Genomic DNA, 14612 nt, shown 5'->3' on the forward strand with positions numbered 1-14612 from the left:
ATCGATTTCAGGCCTAAGGAACAGACTGAATTTCTTGAATTCAAGGAGGCAAGCTTCCCCTTTCTACACAGTGCAACAGCAGGGATACCTAGGCCATCAGTTCAAATTCCAGTCCTGGCAGAAAAAAAATAGCATCTCCATGCTATGTGATGCCCAATTCGTAGGTATTTCATTTGGCCTCCATTTAATGAATGCGATTGTTTAAATGCTTCATAAAGTATTAATTAATATCGACCAGTGTCCTATAATGTAATTGTGTATAGTTTTATCCTCAAATCATTCAAGTACTGCCCATTTAATCATGATATACATCACATTCCTTTGGTAGTCATATGAATAGGAATGAGTTACATAGGATCTCCTGCCATTTGTTGGTGGTAGGACCAGGATTCAAACTGTGTGCTCCAGCTCCTACCACTTCAACCTGAGGATAGGGAACTCACAGGTCTGTCCAAGAACATCAGCAAAACCAATGATTAGTCAGGCATCAGTGGCTCTCAGCAGTCCTCCTTAAAACTTACAAGTTTGTGAAAGGAGGATCATGGTCAAAGTCACCCCAGACAGGAAAGCCCTTGAGACTCCTGTCGAACCAGTGCCAACAAAGCCAGAAGAAAAGCCATGTGGCTCCAGTGGTAGAGAGCTAGCTTTGATCAAAAGCAACTCACAGATTGTGCCCAGATCCTGAGTTCAAGGTCTGGGAACAAACAGACATAGACAACAATCTGTGCAGCCATCCGGCTAAAGCAGGTCACCCTCTTGTCCCCAACTGTCATGGACAAAGTTCCCTGGGGAATGGGCTGCGTCATTCTACCTGCATCACAGGATTCCAGCCACACCCCCATTGTTTCATGGTTCTTTCTGACCAATGGGATACAAGAATGGTGGCCACGCCCACATTCCATGCCGACCAGTAGCACCATAATTCCCTCTGTTTGTTGACACCACTTCCAGCAGTTGAGGAAGGTAGAGGTAGCTGAGTGGTGAGCAAGATACTCGAGGCCTAGGAGGAAAGGCCTTCCTCAGGCCCATCTGCCTGCCTGAGCCCTGGCCCCCTCACCCCCTTCCCCATGGAGCAGCATTTCAAACCTGGTGCTGTGGGCTCAGACCCATGGTTTTCTCAGGCAATGGTGCAATGGTGGGCCAGGAGCCAGCTTGCGGCCCGGACCTGGTCCTTGCTCCCCTGTCCTCTGCTCAGGGCCTGAGTGTGTGTCAGGCCTCTGCCATTGCTGCTTGCCACACCTGTAGCAGCTGCCAACAGCTTCTGCCAGCAACACATGTGAGTGGCTGCCACACATCCCTGCACCTTGCACCTCATATCCCCTCCTCTCTGACCTGGACCTGCGCCTCCCCTGTGCCCCACAGTCTGGCCCACGCCCTGCCACAAATGTGCCCCAGGGGTGGGGGTGGGTATTGAACCGAGGATCTCACCCCCATCCCCAGCAGCTAGTATCCCAGGAAACGGGGAGATATATGGTTGAGTGAGGAGTGGGCGCCACAGATCCCCTGGCCTGGAGTAGTGGGAGCCACACTGCCGCACATCTGCACCCTTCCTCTCCCTGGTGAAAACCCGGTGGCTTTAGTCAGAGGTGGGGAGGAGCATGTCTACACCTGCCTTGTGGGGTCTTTTTCTTTTTTTCTGGGGATGGGAGGTGTTGGATGCAGAAGATAGACACCCTTGCTGTGTGAACCCTTGTGTTCTGTGTTCGGTCAACCTTTCACCTGAAGACAGAGAGACAGAGAGACAGAGACATAGTCAGAGAGACAGAGAGAGAGAGAGAAAATCTTTTTCCTTGTACAGCCTGACTGTGCTCAGGTGAGTGATCAGTTGGCAAATTGCAGGTGCTGCATGGATGAGTTTTCTGTCACCGGTCTGAATGTGTGTGTGTGTGTGTGTGTGTGTGTGTGTGTGTGTGTGTGTGTGTGTGTGTGTGTGTGTAGAATTGGGTTGTAACCAGGAGGAAGAATGTTTTGGTAAATTCTACTGCTATTTTTCAGGCATGTATGGGCTTCACAGCTGAGGTCTGGGGGCCTGGAAAGGTGAGAGGCTTGAAGGGGACACAGCACTGTTAAATTACAAGAACAAGGGTTCTGTGTGCAATGGAGCTGGGTACTCCCTTGAGCCTGATTGGTGGCAGTGGGAGATTTAGAGGACATGGGAGTGTGGCCTGCAGGGGATGGCTTCCCAGGGGGACAGAGAGCATGACCAACACTTAGTAAGGATATGAGTTCTGCTAGTATGGAGCGCAACAGCATAGGTCAGACTCTGGGTCTTCTCATCATGACGTCTGATGGGCGAGGCCAACCCTATCTTAAATCTTGAGCTGTGATCTTCAGATCTCAGCCTCCTGAGTATGTAGGATTATAGGCATGAGCCTCTGGCACTGGGACTCTGGTTCTTTTGGTATATTAGGGTTAGACCTAAAGACCTAAGGCTTGCCAGTCAGGTCTTCCACAATGCGAGTCAAGCATTTCTGTCTTGGGCATTTCTGAGATGGAGAATTAATATATGCTCAGGCTGGGCTGGATCATGGTCCTCCTATCTGTGACAGGCATGATCCACCAGGCCTGGTCTTCTGTAGTTGGGATGGTAGACATGTAGCACCACGCTCAGTCATTGGTTTAGATGGATTGTCCCAAACTCAGTCCATGGCAGCTGATTCTTGACCAGAGGTGAAGCTCTGGGTTGGGCCTCAACCATTGGACTTCAATCTCCTAATGGTACAGTTGAGGAAACAAGGGATTAATGCAGAGGGATCTCTGGAGCAGGGACAGGCACAGAGGGAGGGGCCATCTGATCCTGTTCTTGGCAATTCTGTGACTATATGATAGGAAGATTCCCAGAAAGATCTCAGATAGTGTGTGTTATTAATGGTGAAACAGGTATAGGATTATGAAACAAAACATGGCTCTTTTTCTTTATTATCCTATCCCTATGAGTAACGGGATCCTTAATTTTGTTCACTTTTGAAGCTGGGGAAACTGAGGCACAGAGAAGCCAGGTGACCTACTAATGACTCCTAGCTGACAGGAAGCTCTGTCTGACTTCTCTGCCATGCTCCTTAGGACAATGGGTGCAATTCAATCCACTTCTTGTGGTGGGAAGTCCACTTCTTTTCAGTCATGGGGCTTGAACTTTGGGCCTGGGGCAGCTCCCCCAGCTCCTCAGCTCAAAGCTAGCACTCTACCACTTGCGTCACAGCACCACTTCCAGTTTTCTGGTGGTTTTTGGAGATAAGAGTTTCACAGGTGTTCCTGCCGGGCTGGCTATAAACCACGATCTTCATATCTCAGCCTCCATTATACTTAGGATTATAGGCCTGAGCCACCGGCACCTGGCTTAAGTGTAATTCTGACCTTCTTTCTTTCTCTTTCTCTCTCAGGAACTGATTCAATGGGTGCTGGAGGAGGTGGCCCAGCATCTCCATATGGTTGAAACCAAGGTGGCCCTCTCATTCTGGAGGTAGACTGTGGGTCAGGCTCTGTCTTGCTCACTATGTTGTACCAGCTCCATGAGGTAATTCCCTCTGTGCCCTGACTACACTGTGACAGTAATCCATTATCCAACTAGCCTTACTGGACTCAGTACTGTGTTCAATGCTCTTTTCTAGCAAAATTTTCTTGTTAAAATTATGATACATAGTTACAGAATGAAAATGTAATGCCATCTTAAGAAAGTCATTTAGGGTTCTGGGAATGTGGCTTCATGGTATGGTGATTGCCTAGCATGCATGAAACCCTGGGTTCAATTCCACAGTACCACATAAATTGCAAAGGAAACACTGAAAGTGGTCCTGTGCCTCAAATGGTGAATGGTTAGCCTTGAGGAAAAAAAATAAAGCTGAGGAAAATTCCCAAGCACGAGTTATAGCTCCAGGACTGCCAAAACAACAAAAGTAGCAACAACAACAACAGTCTAAGTGAGATTTGGAAACTCTTTTTGCAAGTCTTCGCACCAAAAGGGCAGAGGCTAATTAACAGTTGTGACAGAAGAGAAGGAATAACTCCAGATGGAAAGAAAAAATGATCGTAACTAAGGTATAGCAGAAACCGTTCTAGGAAACCATTTTTGGATATTGAAGAACTAGTTATCAACTAGGCTTATTCCTCATTGCCTTTAGCATTCCAAATCTCCTAGGCTAGTTCTTAATCTCTGTGTGATAAATGTATCTCCTTCTATGCTGTTCTTTCCCACCTGATATCCTTTGCTTTCTAAAAATCTGTCTTTCTATATTTCTCTGTGAACAGTTTCTGATACTAAATACACTTACAAAGATGGAAGAGGATGCTAATGTAAGAGTCCCATAGCTCATGGGTCATTAATGTAACAAAATGGGAAAGGAGGACATATTTTTTGCTAACTCAATCATTCTGGCAAGCTTCAATGTCACATCATTTGGTTCAGATTTCCATTCTTTGTCTACATAGTGACATTAAGTGCACAAAATGCAAATATGAGCCGGGTGTTGGTGGCTCATGTCTGTAATCCTAGCTACTCAGGAGGTTGAGACCAGAGGATTGTGGTTCAAAGCCAGCCTGGTCAGGAAAGTCCATGAAACACTTACCTTCAATTAACTCCAGATACTCGGATGTGGTGCTGTAGCTAAAGTGGTAGAGTGCTCAATTTGTGCTGAAGAGCTGAGAGACAATGCCAAGGATCAATATTCAATAATCACAACCAACAAAAAATTACAAATATGGCTTTAATTTTCCCTCAAAGGAATGATGAAGTCAATAGTAATCTTCCCAAATGATTGAGTAGTTCACCTACTTTTGCTGAGTTATTTGTTATGGCTTCTTTGCTAAACATATTCTCTTCTTTAAAAATTGCCAAATAGTAACTTTATAATAAACTTCATCTAATATTTCTTGGTTCAAAAGAGAAGTACATACAGTTGATGTCACTTAGCTTTCTTATTGTCTTAGTTCAAAGCCAACCCAGGAAAGAGAGTCTGTCAACCCGTATCTGTAATTAAACACCAAAAATCCCGAAGTGGAGGTTTGGCTCAAGCAGCGGAGTACTAGCTTTGGGCCAGGTGGGAAAGAAAGACAACTGTTCAGGGACAGTGGCCAGTCTCTAAGTTCAAGCCCCAGAACCAGCACAAACTAAATAAACAAGGAAACAAAACAAACCCTGGGTATTTCTTTGGGACTCTCCTTAAAATAGTGGTGGTCTGAAAATAGGCTGCTTTTGCTTATCATACTCACTGGATCCTGCTTTTTTGGAATCCTTATTGCTATGGAAAACTCAGGACTTGACTAAAGGAATTGATAACTGATTCCTGCAACAAGAGAATCATCTCAGGAGTGAAACATCCATCCATAAGACAATTTAAAGCCTCCATATCTTTGCTTCTTTGCAGTAGAACATTTTTAAAATAAAGTGACTTCCTTTTGTTCTATACTGGCCTTCAAATGACACATTGTTTCCTTTTGTAATACTCTCAACCAGAAGTTCACAGACAAGTTTTATATGAGTAAAGGACACACTCACAAAAGTCAGGGACAGAATTTCCTTCCAGCCTAGGATCCTTTTCTTATACAGTAAAAAAGAAAGCAATAGTTAACTTGAACTTTGTCATTTCTCTATGTTCGATTCCTCTCCTGGGATCAGTTTCCACATCCAGTAACAGTTACTTCCACTTACTTCCAGTAACAATCTATGGTGCTGCTCCGGAAAAAAAATGAATGTTTTCTTGCTTCATTGAAATAGCACAAAGATACTTTTGGCCATGAGGTAACACGTGTTTCAGAGACAACTTAGTAAAGAGAAATGAAATTTAAATTGCTTATAAATACATTATCCATGAGAACATTTTGTTCAAACTTCCTATGTGCTCTGTAAATTAAGGTGAATTTTAAATGGGAAGAAGGTTCTCAGATCATTTTTGTGAGTCTATGTGCTGCGCATGAATTTCCCAAGTGTACATGAGTTAAGAGTAAGACAAACAATAGCAATTATAAAAGAAAAAGAAGTTCTGTGTTTATGTATAAGTGTTCAATAAAATATAGAAGACTCAACAAATAAGAAAACATTGAAAAAATAAAGCCAAATCCAATATGTAGATTTATGAGAGTGATATAGAGAAAGCATTACTCCTAAGTGGAACATGAAGCATGAGGCCACTGCCTTTCTAAATCACGCTTGCTAATCACGTAAATGTGCAAAAAGGAGAATGGAAGAATGATTCTGTTTCCAATGCAAGTCAGATATAGGAGAGTCTACACGTAACTGGAAAAAAAGAATCCATCTTGAGAGAACAGGAATTATACCAGCAATGAACCTGGTGGCTAAGATCACATTCCTTATTCTTTCCTTTTCTTATATTCTTTTTGTTGTTGTTTTTGTTGTTTGTGGCACTTGAAATATAGGACAGGTTGCTGTCCCTCTGAAACGCAGCTCAAGGCTAGGGCTCTTGCACTTGAGCCACAGTGCCACTTCCAATTTTCTAGTAATTATTGGAGAAAAGAGTCTCCAGGACTTTCCTACCCGTGCTGACTTTAAACCCCAATCCTCAGATTTCACAACAACTTGGTTTATGATCACATTTCTAACAGTGTACACTCAGGATATGTAATGTATATGTTCATCTATCTTTATATGAATTCTTGAGTTAAAAATCTGGGCTACAGGTTAGACTTTACACTCGCAAAAGTGTTTGAAGTTTAAAAGTTGATACTCCTGGAAAAATAAAACCTAAGAATGTAAAGGAGTCTGGGAAGTTCAATTTGCATCCAGCTTGGACAGTATAGGCTTTGAGACACTACCTATAATTAATCAGCCAAAAGCTAGAATACCAGTCACGAGCAACATTGCTGAATAACAGCTTTAGGTTTTTGCATACATACATATGAACATACACATACACACAGAGGCACTTATAGGTGCACACAAAAAGACACAAATGAAACAACTCTCAGAATATGTAGAAAAGTTAGAAAACAATAGAAAATAAGTCCTGAGTAAGATTAGAATCAAATGATAATTTTAAATATTAGAAAGCCTTCAAGTGAACATTCCCCCAGAAGTTGAGAATATTACATAGGTAGGGACCAGAGATAGTAAGAAAGTCAAGTAATCATTATTATTATAGGATCCATGGTGGAATGAATCAGGGAACCCTGCAGGTGCATCTGAAAATGTTCATATCCTGTGTCAAATGTTAAAACATCTTTGAAAATAGTACATAAACAGTCTGAGCATTCAGTCTAGTGGATAAGATCATAGGAGAAGTTCAGAATTGCTAGTCTGTTTCTAGATTAAATAAACAAACTATGGCAGGGCAAAGTGCTACAAGCTTGGAATTCTAGCACTCAAACAGGAGATTAGAGAGTGGAATTACATAACGATACCTTCCCTGGACCAGGTAGAATAATTTTGACTCAGTAAAACAAACCAAACAACAAAAAAGGAATACACAGTTGGAAGTTTGGGCTAATTTTGTCATTATGTTTTGAGAAGTCAAGTTTCCTATTGAATGCAACTCATATATATCCTCACTTGTGTTTTAAATGCTCTCATCATTACAGAACATTCCTAGATGAAAAATAGCTCATGATTCCCATCCAAAAATTTGCAAAAGTAAGTCAGCCTCATTCTGTTGGATTCCAAATTAATGTTGAAGGATTACAAAAGCTTAAATCTGGAGAAATAGCAAAGTTCGTCTAATGTAGGACTTTGTAGACCTTGTTAAATTAGAATTTAGATTTAAAATATATTTTTTGGTTTTATTTGTAATTTCATATTCTATAGTATACTACAAAATTATTTTTAAGTAGAGGGATTAATTGTTAAATTCACAAATGATTCTGGCATTCTATTTGTCTAGATATTCTTTCAAGAGAGTTATAATTAGAACATAGTTAATAGACAATTCCCACAGTTCATGTATACTATGTTAATGTGAATAATCTAGACAGAGTTGCCAAAAAATGGATGACATTAATTTATACATTTAGAAAAAACAATTTTTAAGGGTTTGGTTTAATATGGTATGAAGAGAGTAATTGTGTGACATCTTCTTTCTTCTACCTATATGTAAAACAGGAAGTCATTTCCTTATTTACGTGCCTCTGTATACATGGAGAAAAATGCTAGGTTTGGGGTTTCTTTTCAATTTTGTTTTTGTTTTATTGGTTCATCCTAGAGCTTGAACTCTTGGCCTGTACAGTGTCTCTGAGCCTGTTGATGCTCAAGTCTCGTGCCCTACCACTTCAACCTCAGTGCCACTTGAGTCTGGCTTTTGTGGAGAATTTTTTTGGAGATAAGATTCTAAGAAACCTTCCTGCCTGGGTGGGCTTTGAACCATAATTTTTTTATCTTAGCATCCTGAATATCTATGATAGTTAAAAAAGTATAAATATAAATAATATTTGCAAGTGTTCTGATCTCAAGAATACCAGTGGAGGAAAAATGATGCAGATAAATGTATTGTGGTGTTCTTTTCAGAACAAGGAGGGCGTCACATTAGCAGAGGTGTAGTATTTTTTCAAAATAGAGATAAGGTATTCATGATGTGAATTAAGGAATTTTAAGGTGCCCCTTAAAAGTTGGAAACTGTTGGGCTAGGATGATTTTATGGCATAAATCTTGGGATTGATAGTCATAGAAATAATAGCTTACGCTGTTAAACAATAGCTTACTCTTGAAGAAATAATTATTACACATGCTTCATAGTTTTATCCTCTACCACAATGTGGTTATTTTTCTGTTGACTTCTCAGTCTGTAACACCCCATTGGAAACTACATTTATTGCACAATTATATAACGTGCAAACAGGTACTGTTTAGAATCTCTCAGGAATGTTGAGAATTTAAAAATGAGTAGTTATTAGTCATAGGAATTTTGAAGAACACATATATTCTGTCCTCTTAACAACTTACTTTTAAAAGTTATGGGTTTCCATAGCATTTTAAACAGTTTTCTGTTTTATAATGAGAAAGTACTAAATTTATTCTTTTTTGAAAAATTTGGCAAGTATATTGTGAAAATATTGTCTAGTTGGATAACATTCAAGTTGATGACCCTCTGATAAATAAGGGGTAATTAATACAAATTAGATGCCAAATAGTATTGATTTTTAAAATATTACTACATAAAGAATATTATTTCCTGTGCCAATACAGTGAAATTATATTTTACGCAGCTTATTTTTCAATTTTATTATCAAACTGATGTACAGTGGGGTTACAGTAATTGTAAGGTATTAAATCATAACTTTTCAAATTTGTTAACCTTTTCTCATTTTTTTCACAGTTTTCCTTCACCCCTTCATCCCTCACAAGTTGTAATGTACATTTCCAATATATTGTCTTGTGAGTATTGCTATTGCATTGGTTTGCCTTTTGTCCTTTGGCTCACCATTATGCTTTTCCTCTTCCCTTCGCTAATTAAGGTAAATGTATATACAATACAAAATGATATATCAGAAGGATAAACCACAGGGGGAAAACCCAAAGAAAACAGAAATCACATAGTTCATCAAAAACAACAACCACAAATGAAAAAATCTGGTTCCATATCTTGGAATTAATTGTGCTTAGCATCAGCTAATATGGTTATATATACGGATAACAAAGCCACTGGAATATAATAGCTGCCTGGATACTATATCATGAAAATAGCATGTTAACTTTTTGATGGTAATGGTGGAATTAGGATTGGTGAATTAGCGGTTCTGATAAAGGATTTTCAAGAGTTTTAAAGTTATGACAGGTAAATTTTAATTGTTCAAAATTTTAACAACTTAGCCTATTACGAAAATTTAAATTGCCTGGAAGAATAGTCTTTCATGCAAAGAAATCCAAGGAGATTTAGTAGAGTAGAGAGGGAGCAATGTGTATTAAGATGGCTCTTTTTCACACTAAACAAACAAACATGTAAATCCTGTAGGGTTCCTTGGAATTGTCCTTAACCAGGAAATATATTTTCACTGTTTGAAACAAGGTTGTATTGGAGTTTAAATTCAAAGTTATTAAAAAAAATAAGGCATCAAAATTTGTGAATTTACCTTTAATTACCAAAGAGTAATTATCTGAAAAAGATAATTTGAGTCAAAATATTTAGGGACAAAGTGCTCTTCACAATGAAAGAAGGTGTTGGGATTACACATTTTTGTTTGTAACACTTTCCACAAAATCTTTTGATGTGAAGCAGTGAAACACAGAAAAAAATCTGATTGGATACTTCAAACCAATGATTTCACATTTCTAAGTGGCTTACAAAAGTAATATCCTTATTAATATGAGATAGTGAAGACTTCTGTTATTACATATGCCAAAAAGTTCAGACAAGAATTGAGCAAATGGAAAAGTTAATAAAAAAAAGTTTTCTTAGAAGACTTAGCTAAGTATATTGTATTCAGCAGTGAAGGAGAGGCCAAAACTTTTTGATATAAATTGTGTTAGTATTTTTACTCCCTAAAGTGAGTTTACAGAGCCTATTTGGCTCACTACAATGCAGAACTGATTGAATGAAGACATGAAAATAAATTCCACATCCAAATGAGGCAACTTAAAGAGTTTTAAAAGAGAAATAATGAAGATTTCACAGTGGTGTAGCCCATATAGTCCTTCAGCTTCACTAGACATGAAGCCAAGAAGCTGTGATTAATTGGAACTCCGGCAAGAGCTAAGAGGAGGACATAGAAGTAGGAAATAGAAGCATTGTCCTTTTGTAACAGACACTGTCTTCCAAGGTATGGGTCATTTAATTCTATTCTCCTCCATCCATCTTGGTGAACAAATGCAAGACCAAGAGAAAAAAAATCTATTGAAATAATTTTGCCTAGAATAACTTCACTGTTCCTAATATGGTATCTAAGGAGAATCTTAAGAGAGAGAAGATAAAAGTGCAGTATTTTTTGTTTCCTATCAGCATCTTGTTAGGAAAATATATCTTTGAGCTTAGACAATTCTGATTGAACCAACAAGTGATGGAGTACTTATTTTTGTGGGCATTTTAGACACAAGAAATCTTTTAAGGTAAAAGAAAAAAATAGCCAAATATTTGTGATCACAGCTTCTAGGGCTGTATTCTGGAGACAAAGTTTTACATTAGATTTCTCCTCATTAACATTAATGTTGTTTCATGGCAACCAAATGCAAGAGGGATATTTAATGGACTCACTTGGCCAATTAAACAGCATGAAAGAAGAAAATGGCAAATAATATTTAATGAATTACTTTGCCAGAAGAAAGAAGGAAAAATATAATTCAAAATCAATTGACTTAAAAGTATGAAGAAAGAGTAGTGAAGAGAGATTAGAGAAAATATAGAGTATTGTTTTCTCTCCAGTGGAGTAATGGGTTCATGATCTTGTTTCTTCCACTCTAACCTCACAAGCTACCAAGTGTGTCTCAGGACTGGATTATCCAGTTCAGACAGAAAACTCGTAGAAGAAAGATACTATTTGCAGCAGATTTAGGTGATTTATAACCTTAGACATTCTATTTAATTCTGTTCAAAATTCTCCCCTATGCCAAACTTCCCTCTTTGAACAGTTTTGTTTGCTTTTCCCAAGACTGCCCTTCATTAATTGATTAAAATTTTGAGAGGTCATATTCATACTCTCTGGAGATTGCTGTTTGGTTGTGATTTTTCTGTTTTTTTGTTTCTTATGTTTTTTAACTGAATTTTAAAAGGTTGTGCAATTGTTTTACAATTAAATATGTGCATCTAATTGTCCAATGCTCCTAGATCTGAGTCACTCCTTCCATCATTCTCAACCAACCCTTTCTCCAAGATTTATTTCCAATTTACCACTTCCTTTATCATATGTTTACATTGAATATTCTAGCTGTACTTGCCCCTTGTTCATTTTTCATTCACTCTATGTCTTTACTATAATTCCTCTCTGGTTTCAACTTCCTGATATTGTGTTAAACTGTCTATTAATACTTTGAATGGTTTATATGCATTCTATGGACTTTCAATCCTGCATATTCTTGAACTGATGTCAGCTTATATTTCCATAATTGATTCATCTGCAGCAACAATTTGCTGGAGACTGGAGAGGTGAAGCACCTAAACAAGATTTTATTCTCATCCATTTGGAAGATTAATCTTTAGTCAAAAAGAAAGTTAAAAAAATGGCTTAGAATGTATTCCTAACTACGAATTTTTATAAATGACTTTGTACAATGGTGTGATTCTTTTATTTTACATGGAATAATATTTTCTACTGCCTCTAAGTTTTGGAAAAAGAAGAAAATTAAAATTTATTCCAAAAGAGGAATATGATAAAAATAGAAGACAGATATTATGTTTGTCATATCTCTGATGAATACCCATATTCAAGACTTAAAGTCATATTTCTTACTATGTTAGACAGAGGGAAAACATAAAATAACATATGATAAGGCAACTATTTGTGACTTTTTAAAGTGTACCTTATTAAATGATGAAATTTATTAGCTCAGGTTTGGGTTTGAAATTTAGGAGGTTAACCTATTTAACACATTTCTGGAAGGCCCTTACTGAAAAACACAAATTGTGGGTGGTACTATTTCTACAATTTAATGAATGGTTGAACGTGTTTGGCATTAGTGCTGTGTAAAAAATTCAACTCTACTGTAACTTGCTCCCTACACTTAAAAAACTTGTAATGTCACTAAGTATCATCAACTTGTAAACCGTCATTTTGACGAATGTTATTTTAAAAAGTTTATTTGAAAAGGAATACACTTTCAGAAGATTAAATGTAGATTATCATTGGTTTGAGAGTGACATTTTTATACCACAGAACCATGTTGTACTGAAGTCCCAGTGTTTTGAAGCACTCCGTAATGCTTCAAATATTTTTCTGAATTACATTTGACCTCTAAGTCAAGTTTTTTGGGCTTTGGTAGACCAATTATGGATCTATCCTTCAAGGAACTATTTTTTGGGCCACGTATGTTGGAATAAAATCTTTCATTAATCATAGGGGAGGGGTATTAAAAATAATCTTATGACACATTGTGAACTTGTTCACTCATATGGGCTGGTCATCTATAAGTTGAATGTTTTAATTACAGTACTTTCTCTTAAATTTTCTTATTTCATTCTTCAAGTTGCCTTGCATTCCACAATTGCTTACTGCTAATTCCAGCATTTCAAGGAATTGGGGCCCTGAAATATAGGAAATGAGAAATTGAGATTGGTCTTCAATTACTATGTGCTGACATGTTGCATGGGCCTTGGTGAGAAGTCTTGCCCCTGTTATCTGATGATGCAGGTAACTGGGACCTGGGATCCTAGGACCCATGGGGACTGCAGAAGAATAATGTTTTTTTAGACATCTTAGCAAAATTTAGGTATAATCAATAGGAATGCTCCCGAAATATGGAGAAAAACAGTTTGGGACAAGAGAGTTAAAACAATAAACAGAGCAGCAGAGTAAAATGCATTATAGATTAGAGGAAAACATTGTTTTTTTACCATGTGGATTCAGAAGACCAAGAACAGTTAGGATATATCACAAGTTAATACTAAAGACATTGCATTGATACTTTTTATATTCTAATATATATTTTAAACCTAATTATTTATATTCCAATTCTATTTATTGGAATAAATAAATATCAATTTATTTGTCCAATTATCAACTAATTCTAGTAAGTTTTACTTTGTGAAATATAAAATCAGCACATATAAATATAAAATATATAACTATATATAATATAATTAAAAGGCACAGGTTTGCATTGTTTTGTTGTAGTTACTGTATCAAAGGCAACTCTGTTTTAAAGTATTATTCCATTATCTCTACCTTAGTGTTTGATAGAGTTAGACCTAAAGCTTTACCATTTGTAGATTTACAGCATGGAGGCAAGAGGAAACACTGTGATTAAAACAGTATCAATTTAATGCCTAATAACGAGGAGAAACATATGAACTTCTCCTGCAACTATGAAAATATTTGGTGATAAAAAGGCAGTAGTTTAAGTTCCTGCCTGGTTGGATGGTAGGCAGGCCAGGACATTAAGTAATCATGCATATGAACAATTTTTTTACCTTCTTGGCTTTAGCTACTTTTGAAATGGAATGTATAATAAACAATTATATTTTGATAAAATACCTTCTAGTCTGAACAGTTCTGTTTGAACTGTTCATCTCTCTATGATCCCTTGTAACCAAGATTAGTTTTGCTCTAGTAAGACAATCTATGCTGTCAGGGTAAGATATTCTGGTGGGTCTGTTCCCACATGGAAGAAGGGTAAAGGCTCAGGTAGACATTTGTGACAGTAACACCTCATTTGGGAAAATATCAGCTGAAGAAGTTTAGAAGTACCTCTTAAGCAACGCTTACTTTGAATCCATTAGGTCCACATAGCTAACACAGTTGGATAAATAAGTTCTTGAAAAAGCCATCACCTTGGACCTATCTATAAATAATTGAGAGTACGATCAAATTCCAAATAAAAAGACTTAAGATAGTCATTGACAAAAAATTTGCAAATGTGAGCAATTGACTGATCAATATAATTTTTTCTACTATTCACAGAATTTTAGGGAAATAAGATCGATAGCATTGTTCGGAACAATACAGTTTCCTTGTTACAAGTAGGCACCCATAGATATAGGCTTGTATAAAGATTGCATCATTAACTACTTAAATTTAGAGGATACTAC

The 14612-nt window shown here is 37.6% G+C and overlaps 1 long non-coding RNA gene across 1 annotated transcript; it reads left to right on the plus strand.

The window, feature by feature from the left end:
• The first annotated feature begins 968 nt into the window (after positions 1–968).
• Positions 969–9294, plus strand: LOC138811954 (uncharacterized). The gene is made up of 4 exons (XR_011367525.1): positions 969–1276; positions 3381–3514; positions 7528–7579; positions 9255–9294. It is a non-coding gene; the product is annotated as an uncharacterized lncRNA (long non-coding RNA).
• The last annotated feature ends 5318 nt before the right edge of the window (positions 9295–14612 follow it).

Source organism: Dipodomys merriami, unplaced genomic scaffold (genome assembly GCF_024711535.1).
Source record: "Dipodomys merriami isolate MVZ:Mamm:240054 unplaced genomic scaffold, mDipMer1.0.p SCAF_550, whole genome shotgun sequence".
Taxonomy (NCBI): Eukaryota; Metazoa; Chordata; class Mammalia; order Rodentia; family Heteromyidae; genus Dipodomys; species Dipodomys merriami.